The sequence below is a fragment of the Triturus cristatus genome, chromosome 7, assembly GCF_964204655.1.
Source record: "Triturus cristatus chromosome 7, aTriCri1.1, whole genome shotgun sequence".
In the NCBI taxonomy this organism is placed as follows: domain Eukaryota; kingdom Metazoa; phylum Chordata; class Amphibia; order Caudata; family Salamandridae; genus Triturus; species Triturus cristatus.
The window spans coordinates 532,850,997-532,877,266 of NC_140590.1; the positions used below are offsets into that span (position 1 = coordinate 532,850,997).

Consider the following 26,270-nt stretch of genomic DNA (forward strand, 5'->3'; position numbering starts at 1 on the left):
ACAGCGAGGCCTCATTAAATGCAAATGGTCTTTTTAAAGACCTGTGAAGTGCTCTGGCATGCCCGGGAAGCGGTCTCATCCTGGGCTGCCACACACGAGGGGGGGGCGGGGGGGGCCGGGTATGAAGCCCTTTGAGTTCAATGGGTGTTGCGCGCCTGGTGAGCACTGTAGCAGGAAGGGAAATCCTTTGAAGAGAGACATTTTCTCTGGGGATTTCCCTTCTCTTTGTTCACGCAGCGTAACCTATGTCATCATGACGTGGCAGCCATCGGTCATTGCCTCCATCAGTCTGGCCTGACACCTTATCAAGAGAACACCTTCAGCCCTGCAGTGATCTTTGTTGCTCAAAAAGTTTGGTGCATGCCCGCCATGTTTCTGATGACCGCGCTCCAAACATATTTGTTTATTCGAAACAAACTTCTAAAGTGGAAGATTATTCTAAACAATACAAAAATGCCCCCACACCCTGAGTGTTTTATATCTTGGTGTTGGGTATGATTATTTGTTTTTCTGTTTGTGACCACTAGTTTTTATTGGGCAGTGATGGACGGAAAGAAGGGCACATCATATTGTTCACTCGAAATAATTGAGACCGTCTGATGCCTTTACTCTAACTGCCCATACTCTGCTGGGCGGTCGAAGTGAAATTTCCGTGAGCAGAGCCTGAAGGGGCAATGCCGTTGGAGCGCAGGCAGCCTACCCTAATCAAAATAGAGTGGGCAAGCAGAGGGTTTTGCAGACAAGGTAGTCAGTCAAGTTTCTGATGAAGTACCCTAACCGCAGGACTCTGAATTAGGCCCCTCATGATCTTCCAAGATGTATAATTGCAAGTCTGATGACAATCTCTGTCATTATGTAGCCCACACGAGGTATGACAAAAACTAATATCGTCTGTAATGCTTCATCTCGGTCTGCGGAGGGAGCTGTCCTTGTAGTCCTTTTTCTATGTCTATGACAGCTGTCAAATAGTCCTACTTTTATGTCGATGGTTACGGCAAACCTTAGTCCTACTTCTATGTATATGACCTGTCCCCGTTTTTTGTTTTGAGAATCTGGTCACCCTAACATATACTCACGTGCTCACTCAGTTTTACTCACTCTCATGCCCGCACACTGCCTCGGTCACATGCTCACTCACCAAATCATTCTCAGTCTCACTCGTACACTGCCTCACATACTCCCATAATGCCCAACATGCTCACTCACTCAATTACTGTCTTCCTCACATGCTCTCGTGCTCACTCATTCTCTCACCCACATGCTCACTCTCATGCTGGGCCTCATTCACATACTGTGTTGCTCATCCTCACACATTGTCTCACACACATATTATCACTCAGTCCCCCTCACATACTCACTCTCACACGCATTCAGTCACTCATTCACATTTACTCAAATACTCCGTGTCCCACTCTGATGTAAACGTACCCTTGAGAGCATTTTTTATCAGTTAACCATCAGCTGCCTGTCTGTGTGGAGCCACTTTTGCTTCTAAGCTTCTGGTGCCCCACCTGGAGCTCACTCCTTACGCACTCGAGCAGGATGCGGAGAACCAGAGCCTGGCAGTGCCTATGTTGACCTACGTCACAGGGTCGCGCTGGTACACTGTGCGGACTCCAACTTTCAGTGATGAGCTGAGAAAGGTTATGTAGGTAGCCCGAGGTACTACAGGGCTGAAGCCTCTCGAACAGTGACGCTGCAGCCCATCACCAGTGGGAAGGCAAGGAAGCACTGCAGTCCCCGGGAGGCCAGGGCCGGGACTTCCCCAGCTCTGGGAAGCACTGCAGTCCCCGGGAGGCCAGGGCCGGGACTTAAGCACTGCAGTCCCCAGGAGGCCAGGGCCGGGACATGAGCACTGCAGTCCCCAGGAGGCCAGGGCTGGGACTTACCCAGCTCTGGGAAGCACTGCAGTCCCCCGGGAGGCCAGTGCAGCACTGCGGTCCCCCGGGAGGCCAGGGCAGCACTGCAGTCCCCAGGAGGCCAGGGCTGGGACTTCCCAGCTCTGGGAAGCACTGCAGTCCCCGGGAGGCATGGGCAGCACTGCTGTCCCCCGGGAGGACAGGGCAGCATTGCAGGCCCCGGGAGGCCGGGGCAGGGACTTCCCCAGCTCTGGGAAGCACTGCAGTCCCTGGGAGGCCAGGGCAGCATTGCAGGCCCCGGGAGGCCAGGGCAGGTACTTCCCCAGCTCTGGGAAGCACTGCAGTCCCCGGGAGGCCAGGGCAGCACTGCAGTCCCTGGGAGGCCAGGGCAGCACTGCAGGCCCTGGGAGGCCGGGGTGGGGATTTCCCCAGCTCTGGGAAGCACTGCAGTCCCCTGGGAGGCCAGGGCAGCACTGCAGTCCCCGGGAGGCCAGGGCAGCACTGCAGTTCCCGGGAGGCCAGGGCCGGGACTACCCCAGCTCTGGGAAGCACTGCAGGCCCCAGGAGCCCCAGGAGCCCAGGGCTGGGAATTCCCCAGCTCTGGGAAGCACTGCAGTCCCAGGGAGGCCAGGGCAGCACTGCAATACCCCGGGAGGCCAGGGCAGCTCTGCAGTCCCCAGGAGGCCAGGGCTGGGACTTCCCCGCTCTGGGAAGCACTGCAGTCCTCGGGAGGCCAGGGCAGCACTGCAGTCCCCCGGGAGGCCAGGGTAGCACTGTAGGCCCTGGGAGGCCAGAGCGGGTATTTTCCCAGCTCTGGGAAGCACTGCAGGCCCCGGGAGGCCAAGGCGGGGACTTCACCAGCTTTGTGAAGCACTGCAGTCCCCAGGAGCCCAGGGCTGGGACTTCCCAGCTCTGGGAAGCACCGCAGTCTACGGGAGGTCAGGGCAGCACTGCAGTCCCCGGGAGGCCAGGGCAGCAGTGCAGTCCCTGGGAGGCCAGGGCCGGTACTTCCCCAGCTCTGGGAAGCACTGCAGTCTCCAGGAGCCCAGGGCCAGGACTTCCCCCAGCTCTGGGAAGCACTGCAGTCCACAGGAGCCCAGGGCCGCGACTTCCCAGCTCTGGGAAGCACTGCAGTCCCCGGGAGGCCAGGGAAGCACTGCAGTCCCCAGGAGCCCAGGGCAAGGACTTCCCCAGCTCTGGGAAGCACTGCAGTCCACAGGAGCCCAGGGCAGGGACTTCTCCAGAAGCTTTGCAGTCCCCGGGAGGCCAGGGCAAGGACTTCCCCAGCTCTGGGAAGCACTGCAGTCCACAGGAGCCCAGGGCTGGGACTTCCCAGCTCTGGGAAGCACTGCAGTCCCTGGGAGGCCAGGGCAGGACTGCAGTCCCCTGGGAGGCCAGGGCAGCACTGCAGGCCCCGGAAGGCTGGGGCAGGGACTTCCCCAGGGCAGCACTGCAGTCCCCAGGAGGCCAGGGCAGCACTGCAGGCCCCGGGAGGCCAGGGCAGCACTGCAGGCCCCGGGAGGCCAGGGCAGCACTGCAGGCCCCGGGAGGCCAGGGCAGCACTGCAGGCCCCGGGAGGCCAGGGCAGCACTGCAGTCCCCCGGGAGGCCAGGGCAGCACTGCAATCCCCCGGGAGGCCAGGGCAGGGACTTCTCCAGAAGCTTTGCAGTCCCCGGGAGGCCAGGGCAGCACTGCAGGCCCCGGGAGGCCGGGGCAGCCCTGCAGGCTCCGGGAGGCCGGGGCAGCACTGCAGTCCCGGGAGGCCAGGTCTGGTACTTTCCCCAGCTCTGGACAATCTGTCTAATGGCTGGTGCAGAGGCCCCTATGGACCTACGCCAGCAATCGGGCAGATGTCACTGGTCGCCTCGGGCTGCTTGACTCTTGCTAGGGTCAGCATTGAGTTCTACTACACTAACGGTGAATAATAGCTGCTAGTGTAGCAGAATATCACCAGGGGGTAGTCCCACCCCGCGTCTAAGCGATCTGCCAGTGGTCAGCTTAAGTTCTGCGGATCTCGGAATATTCCCGTTTTTTTAAGGTGGTTAAGGTTTTGATTTATTAAACTTTGTAGTTGTATTTTTAACTAAAAAGACTGCACCTTGTTTCTTTACTATGTTCCAGTGTATTGCTTCTTTAACTCGCTTTCCATAAGCCGTGCTACACCCTCACCAGCTACGCAGAGGCGAATAGGGGTTCTTATGGTGCTGCGCTTCTCTCCTTTGCACCCGGCAGATGTGGCGGGAGTTCTCAAGAGGCTGCAGCTGTCCCAGTCTGTAGAGGTTATGTAAAGCTTTCTATTCAGATCAAAGTTACTCCACATTTGAGATGGGTCCATTGCTTGTATGTTTGTTTGCCTGTGTATGTACACAGTGGAAGCCTAGCTACTGGGCTTATTGGACTAAAAGGGAGAGCTTGCTGCCTGCAGGGATAAGGAAACTGAGGAGGAGGAGGAACCAGCACACACAAGGGAGTCCCTGGAAACCTGGAGGAAGGAGGGCATAACCTGAAGAAGTGAGCAGGCGGGGGCGCACTGGGATTGAGATGCTGAGCATGGACTGGGGAAGTTCCCTAGTTCCCCAAGCCAGAACTAGAAAGACCAGGCAGACATGATGCACTAAACAACTGGAAGGCAGTAGGAAAGAGCTAGGCAGAACAAGAGACAAAGTGTCATAAATGACATTCTGGAAGCTCTGTGGAAGATAATCTGTTTATAACGGAAAAGATCTAAGAATAAAGCAGACAATAATTAATCTCATAGCCTTGCAAGAAACCCAGATGTTTTCATGGAAACGAGCGCTCGTTGAGTCTCAATGCAAAGAGCACCAGGCCGCAGAACTCGCGGCCACCCTTTGATAAGAGTAACTGAGATTTCATCATCAACACAAGAGAGAACAGATAGAATGGAGCAAGAGGGACTGAATATGGGACACGAGGCTGCAGAAAAAGCAGGGCCGGCTTCTGTAAAGCAAGAACAGGACTGAAGTGTGCTGATCAAACACCACTGAAATACAGAACCACCAATCTGCCCACAAACAAGCCGAGGACTGGGGACATGTGGGCAGAATTATGAACACTAGAATACAAGACACTGAATCCCCACCCAGACAAGGGCGAGCCTAGAGGTACGCAGACTGAACCAAGAACCGTGGACTATAAGACAAAGAATCTGCACACAGTCTAGGACGGGACTGGAGTAGGAACATTGGAATAGAACAAAGAGGGGGGGCGGGGGGGCTTGAACAAGGCTAGAGAAGCTAATGGAGCAATTCAGATATTGGAACAAATAAGTAACCAAGAATGCCCAAAGCGCACAGAAACTAGGAGCACACCTTAAAACAAAGCAGCAGGCGGCTGGTCCATAGAGGGCGCCAGGGCGGCGCCCCACTAAGCATCCCAACACATAAGAAACTCACTGCAGTTCGGGCAACAGAATGTAAACAGACTAATTGCTTTCACAATGCATCTGATTACATTTCCGGCCTGTGCTTCACACAGGTGAAAGTGCGCATGTCAACGCACAGCGCAGACGAGAGCAGGAGGAGTCCAGAAGATGGTCTGACTGTGCATGTGAGTGAGGAGTGTTACTCCTCACTCACATTCACAAACCATTAGGTATGCTGCCCATGCCTAGTGTAGTGCAGGTGTCTAAAGATAGGATCCTCTCGGGCGGTGACGTGTTTTTCACAGCCAGGATACAGCCGGGTCAGCCGCCCCCAGTCGCATAAGTCTTTTGATTTGGCAATATCAGCATAGGGATGCTGCCCATGCCTAGTGTAGTGCAGGTGTCTAAAGATAGGATCCTCTCGGGCGGTGACTTGTTTTTCACAGCCAGGATACAGCCGGGTCAGCCGCCCACAGTCGCATAAGTCTTCTGATTTGGCAATATCAGCATGTGATCATTCTCAAAACGTCTCCCGCGATTCTCGCACTGTTTTGCACCACTCCTAGTGGCACAGAGGTCTAAAGAGCACCACTTGGTGCATGTGGATTCCTGTAACTCCAAGTTCGCGTTTTTATTTCATTTAAACCATCATGAGCCGGCCTCCCGAATGCTGGGGGACCACGTCCCACCCCAGCAGGGCCGCAACGGGAACCAACAGGCAGGTGAGCGTTGCGTGCCTCGGATGGCCCGTTAGAAGTAATTAGTAGTAACAGACACTAGAAAGTGATGACAAAGACTAATAAGTGTCAAAACGCACAGAAAAGCGATGGAAAGCAATAACAAGCAATAACAAGTTCTCCTCCACTGCCGAGGGATGCGCGTCTTAATGCTTCTGAAGGTGTCCGACAAAGCTGCTGCACTATAAATGAAAGGCGTCAAGGTATTTCGAGTCGAGTGACTGTGGCACTGACAGGTTCCATCTTCCCGCCTCTGACCGGTGAGCCTCGCGGGCCTGAGCCTGACGGACACGTCATCCCTGCCCATCGCCTCACTGTCCGATAACTGTCCAGAGAGAGCCCATGGTCTATTCCTGAGTACAATGTTGAGAATAATTCATTTAATCTATGCCGTTCACGAATCACGTCTCCTCTACAGTTTGATTTGTCCTTAAATGACCCGGCATTTCACCATGCATGTAATGCTGCCGCACATGCAGCAATTCTAAAAAAATGCAGAAAACGCCCCAGTGGTAAAAATTGGATAATTCCAGTAGTCCTGTCAGTAGACCAGCCTCTCCTGTCCAGTTTAGCTTTGTGAAGGGCTCCCTCTCTATTAACCAGTTAGTGTTTGACACAAAGTCCGCCAATGAAAGTGGTCTTGGCTTGAAGTGCTAAAGTGAACAAGAAATGTGACCTGATCATGCTCTGACATCAAGCATCCCAAAAATACACTGACGGGCTAGCCGCAGACCATTTTCAATGAGAGTCTAAATTTGCAGGTTTGCGGGTCTTTAACCTGGAAGGCAGGTGACACAAGTTATGGGTGACTGGACAGGTCTGTCTGTAAAAAAAGAAACATTAACATGTAAAACGCAGCAGTGACCATATAGCCATGGACGAAGAGTGTTAGTCTGTTCAGCTCTATATTTCCTGAATCAACCAGACCGATAGGTTCATGAATTAAGCTCTCGTTGCTGCATCTGAACGTCACCCAAACACGAATACGGATTCCAGGCAGGGCAATCTGAGCTCTTCATCCATCTGAGATCAGTAAAATGAACAGTGGTAAAGTGACTAGTAGTGACACCTGTTAAATACAGTTAAAAGAACTGCCATAAAACTGCAGCGTCACCATTATTACCAACGAATGGCTGAAGGGTGGGTTTTGGGGCAGTCTACCAGTACAAAGTAACAGGTCCACCACTACGAAAAGCTTCATTTAATGGTTGTGAGGGACGAGGGACCTGGGAATGACGTCCCCCGTCTCATACAGCAGCTGGCTGCGGAGCCTGGCCGAGCTGAGCTACAAGAAACCAGCAGCACAGCGCACTGAGCATTTCATGGGCACTTACGGTAAACAGAGGAATCGCTCTATATAACTGTACCGACAGGGGGCCTGTCTTCTGGGATATTGGATGAACCTGAGGCGGCGCGTGAGCCGGAATGTAGAGAAGTTGAGCGGAGGTAGATAAGTTTTCTTTAGTTTAATTACCATCCCCCTACTGTAGTCTGTTACCAGGCAATGTCAGGCCTAGACAGGCTTTAATAAATTAAACCTATTGAGTGCAGTGCAGTGCAGCGAAAGGTGAGTGATGTCTGTGTGAGTGCAGGTTGAGCAGTGTGCCTGTGTGACTCCAGGGTGAGTGATGTGGTGTGGATGGGTGAATGCAGGTTTAGTGATGTGTCAGGGAAGGGTGAGTAATGGGTCTAGGAGTGCAGGGTGAGTAGTGTGCCTATGTGAATGCAGGGAGAGCGATGTATCTGTGCAAGTGCAAAGAGACTTGTCTGGCTACTCCCAGAGATGTGTTCGCCAAGCCACCTCTTTCTCAAATTTGCTTGAGAATGCACCATTTGCCCACTAGGTGGTTCGGGCTCGCTCGCTATGCTTGCTCGCCACAGTGCAGTATTTATGCCACACCACTTTCAAATGTCACCAGCCACCATTGGTTAGCACAGATTACCAGCAGTAAAAACAGTGGCGAGAATGGCATACACAGGGTTCACAGGAGAGAAATGGATGGGACCTCGGGGGAGAAGCACAGATACAGGAAGGTATGAGGGGTTAACCAGGTGTTGGAAACGAGGGATCACAAATGGACTAAAGGCTGCACTGGGACGTAGACAGATAAAGAGTAAGAAAGCCAGAAAGTTGAAGACGTGAAACTGAGAAACCAGGTACACAGTGTAGAGCGGATCGGAGTGTAGAAGGAAAAACTCTAGAAAGTATGTGTGTATGGCTCACAATATCTGTAGAAACCAGAAACCATGCTTGTGAAAAGAACTCCACCTCCACGGTACGAGCTAGGCAAGGTTTTATGACGGAAGGAACTACATCGACCACAATGCGTTACTGATGTGTGACCAAAGAGGGCAATGTGTTGGAGAGTGTTCTGACACTATTAAATGATTTACTACCTTGAGACAAGTTCTAACTTGTTCTATAATGAAAGTGGGCATTTTCTCAGTCATTCACTAGTACACAAAGCACCTCTTCTACAATGGTGAAGTAGATTTCAATGGCCACAAGAGGGCACTATTCAGTCTGTGTAATGTCTACTCTAGGAGCCTGCTGGGAAGGCAGGACAGTTGGTCACTGCAGAGTAAGGGTTCTGTCATTGGTCTGATCCAACAGTTAGCTTGTGGATGGTTCTTTAGGCTCATCTTGGAATTCAGAAGTGACTTCCCAATTTTAGGGTGTTGTCTGAATAGAACTGTTCAGAGACAGAGCTTTTCGTGTACTTAAGGATTTCAAAGCGACAGAGATTTGCCGCTTGAAGCAGTGTTTCCCCAAGAGATAGCGAGTTTGTGTGCAATGCACTCTGGGGTGTGCAAAGGTAGCACTTTATAGGTGATCTAGAAGGATTTGTAAGGGTGCTTGTCTCTACAGATAACCACTTTAAGAAGGACAGCGACTGGTTTACTGTGGTTCTGGGGCAGGGCAGAAGATTGTTGGACTTTTAAAAAGAACGCCAGTTGGGCTTTGAGGATGCCAATGAGTAAAACATTTCCAAATTCGATTCTTGAGATGGCCATAGCTTGAACTAAGCCCAGATGTATGAGTATCTCATTGCAAAATACAGGTTGCACACTGTGACCTGTATTTTTGCATATTACGCTGCTACCTATTCAGCAGGCTGTCCCCATCTCAGCATGAGTGATAAGGTGACTGACTGCTCATAGTCCCATGTGTCAGTCATTGCATTTTAGTTAAGAGGAGTGCATCTTGGAGCAGTCGCTGTAGCATCTTAGGCGAACTGTAACACACAGAACATAACGTCATAGAACACTAACTACATCATACTGTCCTGCAAAGCCCGACAGTAGACACAGAGAAAAGACTATGTGTTCTCAGCTACCACAACTGAATGATTTCTAAAAGGAAAACCCGCTCCGTGTGACCTGCAGACAGTCCTCTGGGAGCCTTAAACTCACTCTGCGTTCCCTATCTTCGTACCTCCCTCTCTCCAAAATCATTTCCGTCTCTTTCTGGTGACTCACTCCCTTTAACCTGTGACAAGTCTCCAGTTTCTTCAACTAAGAGGCCCGTGGAACCCGCGCCCCTGCTGTGACTGATCACCAGTGTGGTGCCGATACTGCGGGTTGGAGAAATGAGGAAATGTTGGGGGTGCAATGCAGCCAGCAGCTTCTCATGAAACTGGAGGCAGCTCGTATTCTGCTTTCAAACACGAGTTCCTTATCTCCCTGCGTTCATCTGCTTCCTGGGTCTTGTCAGTGGTTATTCGAGTGTCATTTGTTTGTGGTAATGAATATTTTATATCTCTTGGTTGAAAGGTTGGCGGGAGAACTCGTGCAACCGTTTCTGATAACTATCTTCTTAAAATTTAAAGAAACAGCACGGGTTGTGTAGTGGCCCCATGTTACTAGCAGCATCTTCAGCCTTTGCTACTTTGTATCTCAGTAGCACTCACTCTACACGCAACGACTTGTAAACACCAGCAGCATCTTCAGCCGTTGCTACTTTGTATCTCAGCAGCACTCTACTAGTGGGACTTGTAATCATTAGCAGCCTCTTCTGCCTGTGCTAGTTTGTATCTCAGCAGCACTTTACACGCAGTGTCTTGTGAAGACAAGCGCCTCTTCAGCCTTTGCTACTTTGTATCTCAACAGCACTCTACACGCTGTGACTTGTAAACCCCAGCAGCCTCTTCAGCCTTTGCTAGTTTGTATCTCAGCAGCACTCATCTCGTGAGACTTCTAATCGGCGGCAGCATCTTCAGCCTTTGCTAGACTGCATTTCAGTAGCACTCTACACGCAGCAACTTGTAAACACCAGTAGCCTCTTCAGCCTTTGCTAGTTTGCATCTCAGCAGCACTCTACACGCAGCTACTTGTAAACCCCAGCAGCCTCTTCAGCCTTTGCTAGTTTGCATCTCAGCAGCACTCTACACGCAGCAACTTGTAAACTCCAGCAGCATCTTCAGCCTTTGCTAGTTTGCATCTCAGCAGCACTCTACACGCAGCTACTTGTAAACACCAGTAGCATATTTAGCCTTTGCTGGTTTGTTTCTCAGCAGCACTCTACATGCAGCAACTTGTAAACTCCAGCATTTTCAGAATCCAAAAAGTCACCCCCTCATTAGCCTAGGGCTTTAGGTCTTGCCTACAGACCAGTGTAGCCGTCTGGATAGAGCTCATGTCATCACTCGCACAGAACACACAAATACAGAAAGAGGCTTTTGGACAGCCCTTCAGCTATTGGCCACTTTTCTTCAGAGGACTCTTGGCACAGCCTGTCTCTGCTAGTGTCAGCCCATGGCATTTTGCACATGTGAACCTTTTTAAACTATAGTTCAGACATGCGTTAGCTTTCATTGGTTACTTATGTTTATAAGCTGCCTCCCTCCCCTTGCCTGAGGTTTCAATTTTTGACCCGACTCGCCCCATCTCTACCCACACCGCAGGCTATGTGGAGCTAGTTTGCCCGTATTATGGCTTTGGCAATGCTTACGGCATTGTAGCATTGCCAAAGTCAAAATGAAAAGGAGCCAATCCTTGTTTCAGTTTTATTTATTTCGTTATTTCAGTACCAAAAGTGCCCCTGCTCCGGACATGGCAGCCAGCTTGCAGGTAGCGAAGGGAGAAGCCTTGCGCTGCACTGCTGAGTTGTCTGTGAGGCGCCTTTTCCAGAGCCACCCTCGTGTACTCCAGTGACAGAATGCCTCTGAGACATTGAATCACTCTTCCCTCTGGGTTGTACCCTTTCACCTCAGGTGGATGGATCATATCCCTGTAGCTGAGTTTCCGAGCAAGTTCTTTGTGGTCAAGGATGAAAATGTTCTGCAAAGATATTCTAGTTATCCTACAACAGATGTCATTTTTGGTTGTGTAGCAGGGCAGTCTGCTAGCGCAACACATACACTTTTGTGATCTTCGTTTTTGACTGTTGAAGATGCATACTTTTTTTTCAGTTTTCTTTGTGCTTTTAAATGGAAACCTGACACCTCTACACCCTCTCGCCAGACGTCGCCTTCTCACAGAAACTTGGACCAATTCCTCCTCCGCCATCGACATCCCGGACAGATACAAGATCCAGAGGAAGGAGCACCCCAACCGCCCAGGAGGAGGACTTGCCATCGCACACAAGAGCTCCCTCTGACTCACAACCTCCAACTCGAGCCACAGCCTGCCCACCGCCAAACACCTCCATTTCCAGATCCAGACCTGCCACAGAACAACCCTAAGAGGCACCCTCACCTACAGACCTCCCGGACCTCGAACTGCTTTCACCACCACCATCGCAGACCTCATCGCACCCCACGCCATTGCCTCCATGGACTACATGCTCATCGGAGACCTCAACTTCCACCTTGACAAACCCAGTGACCCCACCTCCACCACTCTCCTGGACACCTCGCCAACCTCGGACTGAAACAACTAGTCACCACCCCCACCCACAAGGCAGGACACACCCTCATCCCTATCTTCGCAGGAGGTAGCAACATCCCCTTCAGCCACACCTCTCAACCCCCATTGAGGGACCACCACTGCGTACACTTCCATGTCGACAAACCCACAATGCACAAACATGCACCCCGCCCTTCACGAAGAAACTGGAGCAAAATCACTGAGGAGCAGCTCAACTCCACCATCAACTGCGATACCCCCACCACCTTGGCTGACGTCAACCTCACAGTCCAAGAACTCCACAAATGGATCTCCAACTGCGCAGGAGAGCTCCCCCCCCTACATAACACTGACAAACTCTGCCCCAGGAAGGCCACCTGGTTCACTGCCGACCTCCAAGAATCCAGACGTATCTGCAGATGTCTCGAAAAGACCTGGAGAAACAGCAGATCCTCGGAAGACTGCACCTCCTACAAGAACGCCATGACAGACTATCACCAACACATCAAATCCACCAAAAGGACCTTCATCCAGAACAAGATCCTCACCAATGCCAGCAACTCCAAAGAACTCTTCAGCATCATCCAGGAATTCACCAAACCCCCAGTGAAACCATGGACATCACCCCCTCACAGGACCTCTGCAACAAGCTAGGATCCGATCTCCATCTGAAGATCAAGGGCCTCTACGACAACTCCAACGACCAGACACCTGACTCTGAAACTGCCCCAGCCTCCAGAATCGCCAGCCAGCCCACCATCTTCTCCTGGACCCCAGTCACCACCGAAGACACCGCATCAACCATAAAAAAGCATCCACTCAGGAGCCCCAACAGACCCCTACCCCCTGCACATCTTCCACAGAGCCGCTGCCGCCATCGCTTCCGCAGAGTCAACGCCACCTTCAAAACTGGCATCTTTCCCGATGACTGGAAACGCGCAGAAGTCCGGCTCCTAGCCAAAGTCACTGAGAGGACCGTCAACATCCAACTAACGAAATTCATTTAAGAAAACCTCATCCTCGACCCCTCCCACTCCAGATTCCGCAGCAACCACAGGACTGAGACCGCCCTACTCTGCACCAAAGAAGACATCCGCGCCCTCCTCGACCAAGGACACACCGCAGCCCTGATCCTACTCGACCTCTCTGCAGCCTACGACACTGTCTCCCACCGCACACTCACCGCCAGCAACTGCCTGAAGCTCAACTCAGAGAAGACTCCGACCCTCCCCCTTTGCATGGGACAACTCCTGATGGCCCGCCACCCTCAGCAGCCCTCCACCCCCACGGACCTCACCCGAAAGCTCAGCATCGTACTCGACTCCTCCCTCTCCATGACCCAGCAGGTCATCACCGTCTCCTCCACCAGCTTCAACACCTTCCGAAAGACCTTCAAATGGATCCCCCCCCCGAATCTAGGAAAACCGTCACCCACGCACTCATAACCACAAGACTGGACTACGGAAATGCCCTCTATGCCGGGATCAACTAGTCTCTGCTCTGCAAACTCCAGACCATACAGAACACCGCAGCCAGACTCGTCCTCGGCATCCCTCAACATGAACACATCACCCAGCACCTGCGTAACTTCCACTGACTCCCCATCGAGAAAAGAGTTACCATCAAGATACTCACCCACGCCTACAAATGCCTCCACAACACTGGGCCCTAATACCTCAATGACAGAATCTCCTTCCACGTACCCAAGAGGAACCTCTGATCCACCGACCTCGCCCTCGCAGAACCCCTGCGCATCCGCAGAGCAAGAATGGGTGGAACCACCTTCTCCTACATCGCAGCCAAGGTCTGGAATGAGTTTCCGATCCACATCAGACAAGCACCCACCCTGCACATCTTCAGGAAGACCCTCAAGACCTCGCTCTTGGACTGACCGGAGCTGCTCCCTCCACCCCCCAGCGTCTTGAGACCCTCACAGGTGAGTAGCGTGCTTAAAAACTCCCTGATTGATTGATTGAGTGACACTATTAGGCTCACTTCCCAAACACATAACTGGATATGCTTGACTGAAGCACTCTGAGTTGTAGATAACACCAGGGTAAGTACGTTGACCTGTTTTTGGTGGGGGGCCAGCTGGCTTGGTGTCAGACTAGCAGGGCGGTGATATCTGGGTACATTAGTGTCCAGGTGATGAACCAGTTATTTTGTTTGTGAGGTAAGTCCCTGAGCAAGCTGTTTAAATAGTCCAACATACTCATTTCCGGTGTGTTGATAGGGACTTGACTGATTGCAATGAGAGGTAGTGGCAATTCTTTTAAATGTTTAGTAAATTTAAATTAGAAGGTGTGATTGAATCACTTCTATTAGGAGAAAAAGGCTATGGTTGTCAAGAGATGGTCTAATCATGTGTGAGCTTATTACAGGAATCCCTTCCATAGGGGTGAAACAGGCTAGGGGTCAGATTTCATCACCTTGATTTTTGGGCCTGACTGATGGGCTCAAGATGTAGCTGCTTACTAAGAGGCAGGCTAGTCCTCTCTGAGGGCATGCTTTCGTCATTACCTATATGGTCCCAAGGCTAAGCCTCAGCCCTGCAAGGATCCTCTCTGACATGTCCGGTGGGATTGGCTTAGCCTGGCACCTGCTGCTCTTTATGGGCACAAACAATCATCTTCTGCTGGATGGCCTGGCTTTGGTAGTCACTGGTCTGCACTCCAAAATATCACTGGGAAAGTAGCCTTCTCTGGACTTCGCTGGAGTCCTCTCTCTGCTGTATCTCCATCTACTGTGGTCAAGACGTCCGTCCTCTGGTTCCCAGGCCTGCTCTCATTTACCTTCTGATGGTTCCTTGTGTCCTGGTCTATTCTCTGGCTTTCCATTAGCCTAATCCCCTCTACAGGCTATCCCAAGGTCTTGGCCTACTTGCTGCCATCCACTACACTGTTCTGCATACCAGTTTCCCCTCCTTTGGTACCTTCAGTGGTTGAAGCCATGTCTCTGCTCTCCAGTTTTCTTTACGTCTAGGTATTCTCTCTGGCCTTTCCACAGACCTGTTCTCCTCTCTGACTTTTTCTCCTGGCCCAGGCTCATTGCTTTCTCTTCTATGGGCCCAGGTTTACTATTTTATTTTTCTAATAACGTTGCTTAATCTTTCTGCCCTCTCCACTGTCCTAGGGTGTTTTTTCTCTGACTGGTTTGCTCTCAGGCCAATCCCTGATCTTTTATAGAGCCTTTGCCTGCAACTGATTGGGTGGCACTTTATCCTGGCTTCCAGCCACTTCTACAGTATCTTGCTTGTTCCGGATCTATGAAGTCTATACTCTTGACTCCATAAGTCTCCTCATTTAACTTTCTCCTGTTCATGAAACCCTTTCCACCCTTTCTCTGGTCTCCATTCTCGTCTCCGTATTTGGTTGCTTTTTGAGCCCCAGTTCTAATCCCCAGCACAGTCCCCTCTGCAGCATTTATCTGGTCTCCAGTCTGCTTTCAACTGTTCTCAGCGTCCAAAATGTTATCGCCAGCAATGGTCTCCCCTCAAACAGTGCTCTAGTCCTCGGCTCCTCTCCAGCCCTTTTCCTGCTTCATTCTCTTCTCTGTCCTTTGGCCTGCGCTGCAGTCTCCTCCAACCTTTCACAGGCAACCAGTCTAGGTTTTCTCTGTTCCCCATTGTCTTTTCCGGGCATTGCTCTGAATCTCAGTCTCCCTTCCTACCTTTCTCTGTTCCACAGACCTCCGTCTCTTCCCTAGCCTTTATCTAGTCCCTAGATTTCCTCTCCAGCATTTCTCTAGCCCTTTGCCTGCTTCCATCTTTTCTCAGATTTATGGTCCACTTTCTGGCCTGTCTCCAATATTTGCTGCATCCTTTCTCCGGGTCCCTGCCTACATGAAGCATTGTTCCGGATCAGGGTCGGACTAGCCTATAGGGACAATTAGTCCGTGCTGGATGGACTGGTCTGACAGGTGTGTGTGTGGGTGACTGCTTTTGGTGCCAGTCAGAGCGAGGGTGATGCTGGCTATTCTGCATTTTCCGCCCCATGACAGCCACAGGTAAGTGGGAGGCTGCCGCGCCCAAAACTTTTGCCTCCCCCCCCCCTTGCTACGCCACTGTGTGTGGGCTTTTTTATTCGACTGTTTGTTGGGCTGTTTTATGATCTGATGGGCCGGTTTTACTGTTGATTTCTCTGATCCTAAAACAAACATCGTTGTAGTAAGCTCAAATCCATGCAGCCTCCCATACCTTGCAAGTCGTGTCTTTACAAGTTCAAAACTGCCCCAATTAGCAAACTAGGGCCTCATATCTAGCGATCTATCGAACTAATGAGAGACCTTTATTTTGGTGCCCGACTGCCCGGGTTTATTTACTGTCCCAGTCCAAACCTGCCCCGGACTCTCCAGGGCCTCCCCTCGGTGTCTCTTCCAGACACCCCCCCCCCCCCCAGGCCGCCGCTGCCCCAGTGTAAAGTTACTGAGAATTGAACTTCCTGCTCTGTGGGCGTGGAGAGGCGGGCGGAGGGCTGTCTCCTTGCTGCACTTGTCATGAATGTGTTTTCATATTTCCCAGGCTGTGTCATGCTGCATTAAGCAGGATTTCTCTGTCCCACAGGGCTGAGCCCCGCCGTCTGCGCCATGTGCTGACACCTACCCGGACCGGCCGAGAGGAGGGGCCCCGAGGAGCAGAGACAGGTAAGGGGCCACTTGGCCAAGAGCCAACTGTTCTTTCGAGCCTTAACGTAGCGCTAAAACGGAGGTGGGAGACAGCCGGTTCGAGCCGCACCAAAGACATCGACCAGGAAGGGATCCAGTTAGCCGGGTGTGGCAGCTAGGGCGCCACGACGCCCAGGACCTCGGGGCACTACTTAGTGACCCGTTCGAGTTCCCGCCCAGGACCTCTGTCCGCAGGGAAGGGCTGGAGCAGGCTTGTCGTGTGTGCCTGACTACCTCTGCGCTCTGTCTCTCCTGTCCCTTTCTCTTCCCTCCCTCCCGGCCTCACCCCTCCCTCTTTAACTCCACTTCCTCACCCCCCCCCCCCCCCGCACCCCTCCTCTCCCCACACACACGCTTGTGTCTGTCTTTTTGCTCTTGCTTGCTTTGTCGACCAGCTCCAGGAGTGTCACTTTGTCTCTCACCTGTCCGTCTCATTGCTGTCGCTGTTTATCGCCCCCTCTCTCTATAAGCCATTGCAGTCTTCCCCCAGTTACGTCTGACCTCGTGCTGTCCCACAGGTCCCCCCCTCAGCCCCCCTTCCGTTACTCCCAGGTTCTGGCAGCAACGCAACTTTCCCATCTGTGCGGTTTTCTCGCTGCCTCTCCCGTTCCCTCCCCAGCCATGTGCTCGTCTCCGCAGCGAGAACGGCAGCTTCGCACTCACCCCCTCCTCCCTCCAGCCCTCCTCGGGCACATGTGCCGCGGTGCCACATATGTTGGTAGGTTACGCGCACAGATGGCGCGAGTTCACCTCAGAGACTTTCGGGGAAATCGTAACTGACATCCCTCCGTCTGTGCGTGTCTCTTTCTCGGCCTGCCTCTGCATACTTCTGTCTGTCTGTCTGTTTCTGTGCCTGTCTGTTTCTGTGTGGTGTGCTGTTACCATGGGGGCGGCGAGTTCCGACTACCCACCTACCCCCCGCAGTGTGGCGTTGTGACTGTTATTTAGTGGGAACAAAACTGGACTCTATATCCGTTTTCAGGTGGTGTTTTTTGATGCAGGCTGGAGTGTCTTTTACTGGAGGAGGGGGGGGGGGTGGGTTCAGGGGAGAGTATATTGCTTTACACGTCTGCAGTGTAAACACAGCTCATCATTAATGTCGTGACTCTAACCCAGTATTTAAAGGGTATGATGTTGCGTTGGGTAAATACTGCTGATGCCATTAAAATGGCGTTGGCTGCTTTTTAAAGAGTGAACAATTGACTTCCAGGGTATCTGGTGTTGGTTTGCTTCTGAAGTGCAGATGCTCCTGTTGAGTTACATTTATAGAACTGTCAGGTGTGTTTTGTAGTAACCAGAGGCGAGAGTTGTGTTAACCAGCATCAAAAGAAGAGTTTTGTTGTGTTTGGTAAACAGACACTTGTTGGATGGTAGTTGGAGAGAAGGAGGTTGTGCTAGATGTTATGTGTTTCTGTATATTTGTGTTTTTTGTGTGGTTTGATCCCACCCAAAAGGCAATTGAGTGCTTTACAGGGTCAAAAGCAAAGACTGTCAAAAACTGGTTGAAGTGTAGCGGGATGCTGAGAGTGGAACTGGACTGCTCATACGTTGTGATTTAGTGTTCTCTAAAGACTTTGCCTTCAGGTCTTCTCTAAATTGGAGGGGGGTTGTGGTGGTCCTGATGGGTGCGGGCATGTGACTCCAGATCCTGAGTGTGCAGATGGAGAACACCTTTTACCATGTGTTTTTTTTAGGTCTGAGTTTTGACTGCAAAGTTGCTAAGCAGAACCTATAGATAACAATACGTATAGACTGGGCTTTGGTTCCGCCCCTTTCAACCATTGGCATTCTTTGACCAGCCTCTTTTAGCCTAGGCCTTGAAACTTTTTCCATTGAGCCTTGACTCAGCCCAGTAGCGTATTCATAACTCACCCAATGCTATTCCTCTCGAGTGCTTGCATTGCACTGCACAACAGACTGTTTCACAACTATAGCCCTCTGCTCTTGCTGGCTCCTTCCTGTATCTCTTGCTCTAATGTGCGAATGCTTCATGCATTCGCACACTAGTCCCTAACCTATTGGCTTTGCCAGTGCTTATCTTTTTGCATGTCTTTATCTCCAGTCTGGGAGTGCCTTGGCTTGTAGGCATGCTGAGAGCCACCGGAGAAGATTAACTTGTCAGCCAGGGAGGAGGGGTGCGGGTCTTGATGATTTTATAGATGATGCAGCTAGTTTTAAAGATTGCTGGCAACCAGTGGCGTTTTGTCAGGGTAAGGTTGTCATATTCCGTAAGCTGCTTCATGAGACATGTGTTGTGTAGGACGCTCTTAAGGGTGTGGGGTGGGTTCAGCCTGGACTCTGGGAGGCAACAAAGCATGGGATTGCTACAATTCAGATGCAAGAGTATGAAGACTTGAAATATTTTTGGGAGGAATGGTTTCACTTTTTTTAATAGAGAGAGAATTGCTCTCAGGCCGTCTTGGTTTTCTTAGCAAAGTGTTCCTTGAGGGTTAGATTGGTGTATAATTGATTGACTTGTGTTTGAATCCACTCCGCTTCATGTCATTGAGCCAGCTTTGCACTTCTTGTTGTTTTAGGTGAATGGCCAGAATTTCGGTTTTGGTTAGAATGAGCTACAGGTAGGTGCTGAATATCCATATCTGGATGAAGCACAAGAAGTGTTTAAAGCATTGTATGTTGGAGTGGAGTAGCATTCTCTGTTGTCAGCGCATTGGTGAGTTTGGTTGATTTTATCAGTGCGTATAGACTGAAGGGGCTCCATCTAGAGCTTGAAGATGACTGAGGACAAGAGAGAATCATGGTGGCATCACAAGTGATATGGAACTGCTGAGGGTTGGAGATGCCCATGTGAAATAACTGGTGTGGATTGGATTGGTAGGAGGAGAACCAGTAAAGCATGTTGCTAGTCAATCCCACTTAAGAATTGCATGTTGGGAAGGTGGTTGATGGTCAACAGTGTAAAAGGCAGCTGAGAGGCTTGCAGTATCAGGAGGCAGGGATCATCTTTATCTTTGGCATTGTCTAAAATATCTACGGTACTTAGCCAATGTTGCAGTGTGATCTGAAGCTGGATTGGTAGTTGTGCAGGAGATAGTTGGTGTTGTGATCTTGGAGTATAGCGTAGGCTGCTTTTTCAATGACCTGGCCAATGAAGGGTAGGTCAGTAATCCCCCAGTAACTGACAAGATCATCCGAGTCTAGTGCGGGTCTCTTGAGAACTTCTAGTAAGATGCCTTGAGTGAGGAAAACATTGACAAGTGAGAGTGGGGTGTTAAACCTTCTCTAAAGAGGCTTTTGGTGATTTGCAATACATGGTCATATTAGGTGACTTTGAGGGAGGTGAGGATGTGAGCAAGAGACAGGTGTTTGAAGGATGTCCGGTGCTGGAAGTTACATGGAGCTGTGGAGTGGGGAACCAGGCTTGGTGTTGTCATTTTGCTGTTGTTTGTTCTGTATGCTTTTCACTGAAGAGTTGCTCTAGTGTCTGTATAGCATGAAATAGTAGGATCTGCAAGAGGGTTAATGTAGATCTTGATAGTCTGACTGGTATAGACCTGTCCTTATCTGATTTGATGAACCATCTCCTTATTGCGCAGAGAGTTCGGTAGCCTGAGGTAGTCAGGATGTGTGTTTTTGTTCCATTTTCTTTGCCTTTCTGTGGACTCGGGATTTATTGCCAGTGAGGTCTCTTGAGAAACAGGGTGCTGAAAGATTTGGCTTGTGCCTGCTTGTTTTAGTAGGAGCATGGGTGTTCACATGTTGTCCAAAAATGTAGTGAAGTCTTGAAGTTTGATTTAGAAGTGGCAGGGTAAGAAATGAGTTTGAGTTTGTCGATAGAGAAGTCTTTGAAAGATCAAGAGGTTGGTCACCTTTGTGTTGACCTTGATGTGTTCGGTAGAAGCTGAGCATAATTGGTCCAGTAAAGTGGTATGGATGTTTAGACTGGATGGTTGGTGATGCCAAGAAGACTAGTTTGAGGATTTGGCCTTTGGATTGTGTTGGTTGGGTGCCATGCTGTATACACCACGTTGAGTATGCTGATGAGGTTGTGGAGGGTGTGATTTTTCACTGCTCAAGTTTGTCTATTAAGTGCTTGTTCTTTCTGGGAGGCCTATAGATAAGCTTGGAAGGGGTGGACTGAGTTGCAGAGAATATGCAGGGACCTGTGTGAGCTCCATGGAGTTGGGTGATGCTTGCTTGCCCAGGGTGCAGGATCAGGAGTAATTAATGGATGATGACGCAGACTTTTCCCTTCTTATATGATCGGTGTGGACACTAGATTCTGTAGCTTGTAAGATTAGGGACATCAAGGAAATGTGGTTGAGGCATGTTCCTGTGATGAAGTGTGTGTCAAGTTTGTGATGGGTGATGAGGTCTGCGATGCACTGAGTACTGTGGAGTGTCTGTTATAGAACATGAGTTGGAGTGTGTGTTTGGCTGTTTGTGGGAGCGAGTTGGTTAGTGGAATATGTATGAGGTTCAGTTTGTGTTTTGAGGATGGGGTGTGTTTGTGTGGTCTAGGTCTAGGTGTGATTGTGGGGATGTGTAGTGTGGAATGCTGGGTGAGGCACATGATGAGGTGTTTGACTGCTGATGCAGTGGAGCAGGGGTTCTGACCCAAGGCTCTCATTGGTCCGAGCAGGCCCAAAGAGGTGACACTCTTGTTGGATCTCTTCTTGATACTCTGGGTCAGTGAGACACCCTGAGTTTAGCCGTACGTTCAGAAGGAAGCAAGACATTTCAGTTGGGAAACCAGTGACATGGCTTCCTACAGAGGTGGATACTAGAAAATGAAGTCTGCTTGTCTGGTTTGCTTTAAAGATAGTTTTGGGGACAATGCAGTGACATCATTGCCTGTAGCGATGGAAGCTGGAAAATACAGGAAAATGCAGTGATGTCATTGCTTTAGAGCTCGGTACTCTGTACAGAAAAGAGTCACTGGACACTCTTATAGCCTTTAAATATGGTTTGAAGATCTCATCCTCAACCCCATACTTTAATGGGCGCTAGTACAGGCTTTGCCACTCCAAGAAAGGGCATTTATCAGCAGTAAAATCAAACTGTCCCTGGGGGCAATGTCTCGCATCATTTGAAGGCTAGCTTTCTGTGTGAGTACCACATGAAGGATGTTAGCCTAGCCTTCAATTTGCTGGTGACAATTCTACATGGATAGCTCAGTAGCATTTTAAATCAGTTTACGAGGGGGCAAATTCGGGCGAGGAGGGCTTACCCGCCGTCACTTTGCACCCATATATTTTTTCGGTCACAGAGGAAGAGGTGGCAGACGCCATAGGGAAAATGATTAGCAATAAGGCTCCGGGCCCGGATGGCGTTCCTGCTGACCTCTTCAAATCAGATGTCAAGTTATGGTCCAAAGTTTTAGCTAATGTTTTCAATAGAGTCTGTAAATCCGGTATTCCAACTACTTGGTCGGAATCAGTTATTGTGCCGATATTTAAAAAAGGTAATAGAGGGGATCCCAGCAACTATCGCCCAATCTCGCTCATTGATTCTGCAGTGAAGGTCTTAGGACGGGTGGTCCTGAGTAAACTCTGTGATAAATTGGAAGAGACAAACACCCTCTCGGTTCTCCAATTCGGATTTAGGAAGGGTCGTGGTACTATAGACCAAAGCCTTAACCTTCAACTTTTAATTGGGAAGTACACAATTGCCAAAAGGGGTTCACTACACATAGCATTTATGGACCTTTCATCGGCCTTTGACCGAGTGAATAGATCAAAATTGTGGGGCATACTCCTGAAGTTAGGCATTGATGAAAATATTGTGTACTTCCTGGCAGATCTTCACAGGGACCTTACTGCTACAGTTAGGTATGATTGTCAGGGTAACTGCACGGGCAAGATCGGGATTACGAATGGGGTTAGGCAAGGCTGTATTTTAGCCCCCCTTCTCTTTACCCTTTATGTTAATGACCTTGGTGTGGTCCTAGGGAAAGTATGTAAGGACATACGGAGGGTGGGTAAGTTTACCATACCAGCATTACTTTATGCAGATGATGCCGCTCTCTTGGCACGTACCTCAGTAGGATTACAGCTGCTTTTAAACTCATTTTATGATTTTATGAAAGTTTTAGATTTAAGTGTTAATTATTCTAAATCCCATTTAATGACTGTGGGACCGAAGGGCAAACAAACAAAGAATTTGTATTGTAATGGAAATGTCCTGTCTAAAGTTTCAAGATTTCCATACTTAGGGGTTATGTTTGATGATAGTTCCTCATGGCTGCCCCAACTGGCTGCCAAGCGCAATGTTCTGTCTAGGGCAACCCTGTCAGTATTAGGATTTGTGCGGAAATTAGGCGTGAAACCACTGCAGGCTGTTCTAAAGGTGTATGATGCTAAATGTGTCACTTTGGCCTTGTATGGAGCAGACTTATGGGGTTTTAAAGATGTAAAATCATTGCAGTGTGTGGAGGACAAGTTCTTAAAGAGTACTTTATCGGTCCCCCAATCTACCCCGGGGTATATTGTCCACCAAGAATGTGGGTTGAAATACCTGGTGGACCGAATTGCAGTTGCACCACTCTTAAAATGGATTACAGTGTGGTTGAATGCAGACCTAGAACTAAATCATGAGGTATTAAGGGACTGCCTAGCCCTTGAGCGAAGCAATTCCATCCCGTGGCTGAACTATATTAAAAAGACAGCGGATACCTTAGGTCGTCCTGAATTGTATAGTCAGCCATCTAAATTAGTCAAGGGGGAGGTGAAATAGGTAAAACACACATATAGGCTCATCATGGGACTAGAAAGGGAAGATAAAGAATTGTCTAAACCTACTGTAAGAGCACACCAGTTGTTAACAAACTCTGGGGAGATGGAATTGTACCTGAGAGTGGTTAACAATTCCAGTCATAGATTTTTGTTGACCAGATTCAGGTTAAACAAAATGCATCTCCTTATTACAGGTCATCCAGGTTGGACTAAGGTGAAGGATTTAGATATTTGTCCTTGTGACGGATTTTCCATTATGGACACCACGCACTTCTTGTTTTTTTGCACATGTTTTATCCCAATAAGGAAAAAGTTTATATTACCCCTAATTAAAGATAAAGGCCTTAGACAAGTAAAACCGGCCCTTCTGTACCTGCAATTGTTGTCAAACATTTGGGAAATTCTTAATATCTCGAGTTTTCTAACCATAGCTATGAGATTGAGCAAAAAAATAAATTGGAAGAGAGTAGCGTAGGGGTTTTTTGGGTTGTTTGTTTGATCCTTTTTTAGGGAGTATTTGGGTTAGGTTAGTTTGATTTTTCTTCTCTCCCAAACTATTGCTCTCAAAATCTCACAAGAGACAAAGGTCGGATGAATTTTAGAATGATATTTATAATGTCTGTATTTATACTTTTTTAAAGCAAAAACAATGTATTATTATGGGACCTATTCTCGATGTTTGTATACTTTTATGGTTTTTGTAATGAACCGAATAAAGTACTTTTTGATTGATTGGATAGCTCAGTATTTTACACAATTATTCCTCTAAGTGTTAAAATCCCGATGGAGTTATGTTTTTGACCCTCAGTTATGTGGTACATGAGGATGCAGGATGCCTCAGTGGCTTTGTTGTTTACACAAGAAAATTATTGTGCTGCTGCTACGTAAAAGGTGGTTTGCCCAATGATCAATATTAAGATTTTCATTGGGTCTTTGCTAACATGGTTGATTGGATCAAAAGGGGGTTTGTTAACAATTGGAGCATTCTTTGTAATCAGTAGTTGCGCCGCTGGCAGATATTGCCACCATAAGAATCACCACTGACATCCAGTGAACTACATATAACTCCACCACCTGTCCTGGCCTTTGTGAAGTTTTGGTGGCCACTGCACCAGTGATGTCCACATTTGTTAGATCAAATTATGTGGTTACGCTGTTTTCAAAGCCTCTTAAAAAGGCTTCAAAGAACCAGCCACTGTGATCATCCCCTTAAATCGAAGCTAAAATCAGTCACAGTTCAGTCCCTTTCATGGAGGCCATAGTAAAATATAGGATTACATGCAGCAAGTCATTAATCTTGGGTATGAATACTTGTTTGTCACCTTGTCTTGTTCTAGATTCTGTTGCAGAACAGAGACTGCATTTGTCTGTGTAGCTGATGATTGTGCATGAGCCATAAACAAAGGTGGTATCTGCTTCAGTATAGTTGCTATGCCTGGTGTTGACCTTCAGCACTTTACATCTGAGTTCTGCGCCTAGATGGACTCGTAGGGAGCGGGGGACCTTCAACCAGCATGAATAACATTGTTCTAGTAGGGGAGGGCTCACTAGGTTATCAAGGGTTACATCTGAGGACTCTCTCAAATAGCAAGGTGGTTGGACTCGCACCAGTTGTGGAGTGAGTAGTTGATCGATAGACCCAGAGATCCTGGCACATGGCTTGTTTCAGATCAATTCCCTCCATGGACGCTTGATGAAGGAAAATTTTGAGGGTGCCCATGAAATATTTATCTACACCGTTGGCTTGGGACTAGAGGGGTGCACTCTTTTGATGTTTGGTGTACAGTCGGAAAATAAAGTCTCTGAATTCTTTGCTGTTAGAGAGCTGGCTATTGTCAGATTTAAGAATTTTGGGAATGCCGCATATTGCAAAGATGTCATCAAGTCGTTCTATGACTTTGTCATGGGTTTTTGAGGGCAGGTCTTCCACCAAAGGAAAACATGAATATTCATGCATGACTAACAAGAGATGGTGCCCATTTCCTAAAGGCCCTAAAAAGTAAATGGCAACCCTCTCCCACACATGAGCAGGTGGTCAGACATTGTCACTGGGTGCTGCATCACTCTGGGGGACAAACAATTGCAAATATAACACTTCTTCAGCTCTTCCTCAACTCCCTCATCTGGCCGAGGGAACCGCACTCAATCTCTTGGGGATCTCTCGGTGGCTAAGATACCATGGTTTCCTTAGTGGGCCAGCTCAGTGACCCGCTGTCGTAGGCTTCCAGGTATGACAATTCTCTAGCCTCGCAGTATTACGCCTTCTTGGGTGACTGCTAGCTCATCCTGTACATTTTTGAACTTTTGGAAATCTGCATGATCGTCAAGGGGCCGGGTGCTTGTCCTCCAGGCTTGCGTGGCAATAAGTGTATATATTCTAACAAGGACAACCCCTTTTATGCCCACGGGGACCAGAGTCCATATACTTAGCATTGGAAACAATGTCCACAGTGGGACTCTTTTCAGAAAAAATCGGCAACCCTCTTACATAAATTCGGGGAAGCCCACCATTCAATGTATTCTTACAAAAGACAGGTGGTACCCACACACTCTGGTGATCTATTGTACAAACGTGAGTGCAAACAAAAATACACAGATTTTATATAACTAGAGACTGGCAAAAGGTTTCTGTAGAAATTATTGATTTTATTTCAACAACGATTTATATGCAGGTAAAATTCACTTGGTTACTTAGAGCAATGATTGCCCCACATGTTGTAATGGAATATACACATGATAACGCTTTGTAAATAACATGACCAGTGAACTTTTTCTATCTTGTTTCGTATGTGTATTTCAAGATGTTTTTAACACTTGCACACCATGTCGCCCACACTTGCTCTATTCATTAGAATTTACCTGCATATAAAACGTTGTTTAAATCGCATCAATAATGGTGGGCTTCCCCAAGTTTATGTAAGAGGGTTGCCGATTTATTTTTAAAAGAATATCACAGTGGACATTGTTTTCGATACTGCGTGGCAATAAGTTCTTTGATTATGGTCATGTTTTTATCTGCATTGGTGGCAGCAATAATTTGTTCCACAGACAGAGCCTCTGGCGTGCTGGATCTCACAATAAAGTTGAG

At 49.1% G+C, this 26,270-nt stretch overlaps 1 protein-coding gene across 5 annotated transcripts in view; it reads left to right on the forward strand.

Moving 5' to 3' along the window:
- Positions 1-26,270, forward strand: part of RHBDF2 (rhomboid 5 homolog 2) — a 381,680-nt gene that overhangs the window by 223,889 nt on the left and 131,521 nt on the right. For all 5 annotated transcript variants that reach the window (XM_085616914.1, XM_085616913.1, XM_085616916.1 and 2 more), the window contains exon 2: positions 16,387-16,466. The gene's annotated coding sequence lies outside the window, so the exon portion shown is untranslated. The remainder of the gene's footprint in view (positions 1-16,386; positions 16,467-26,270) is intronic.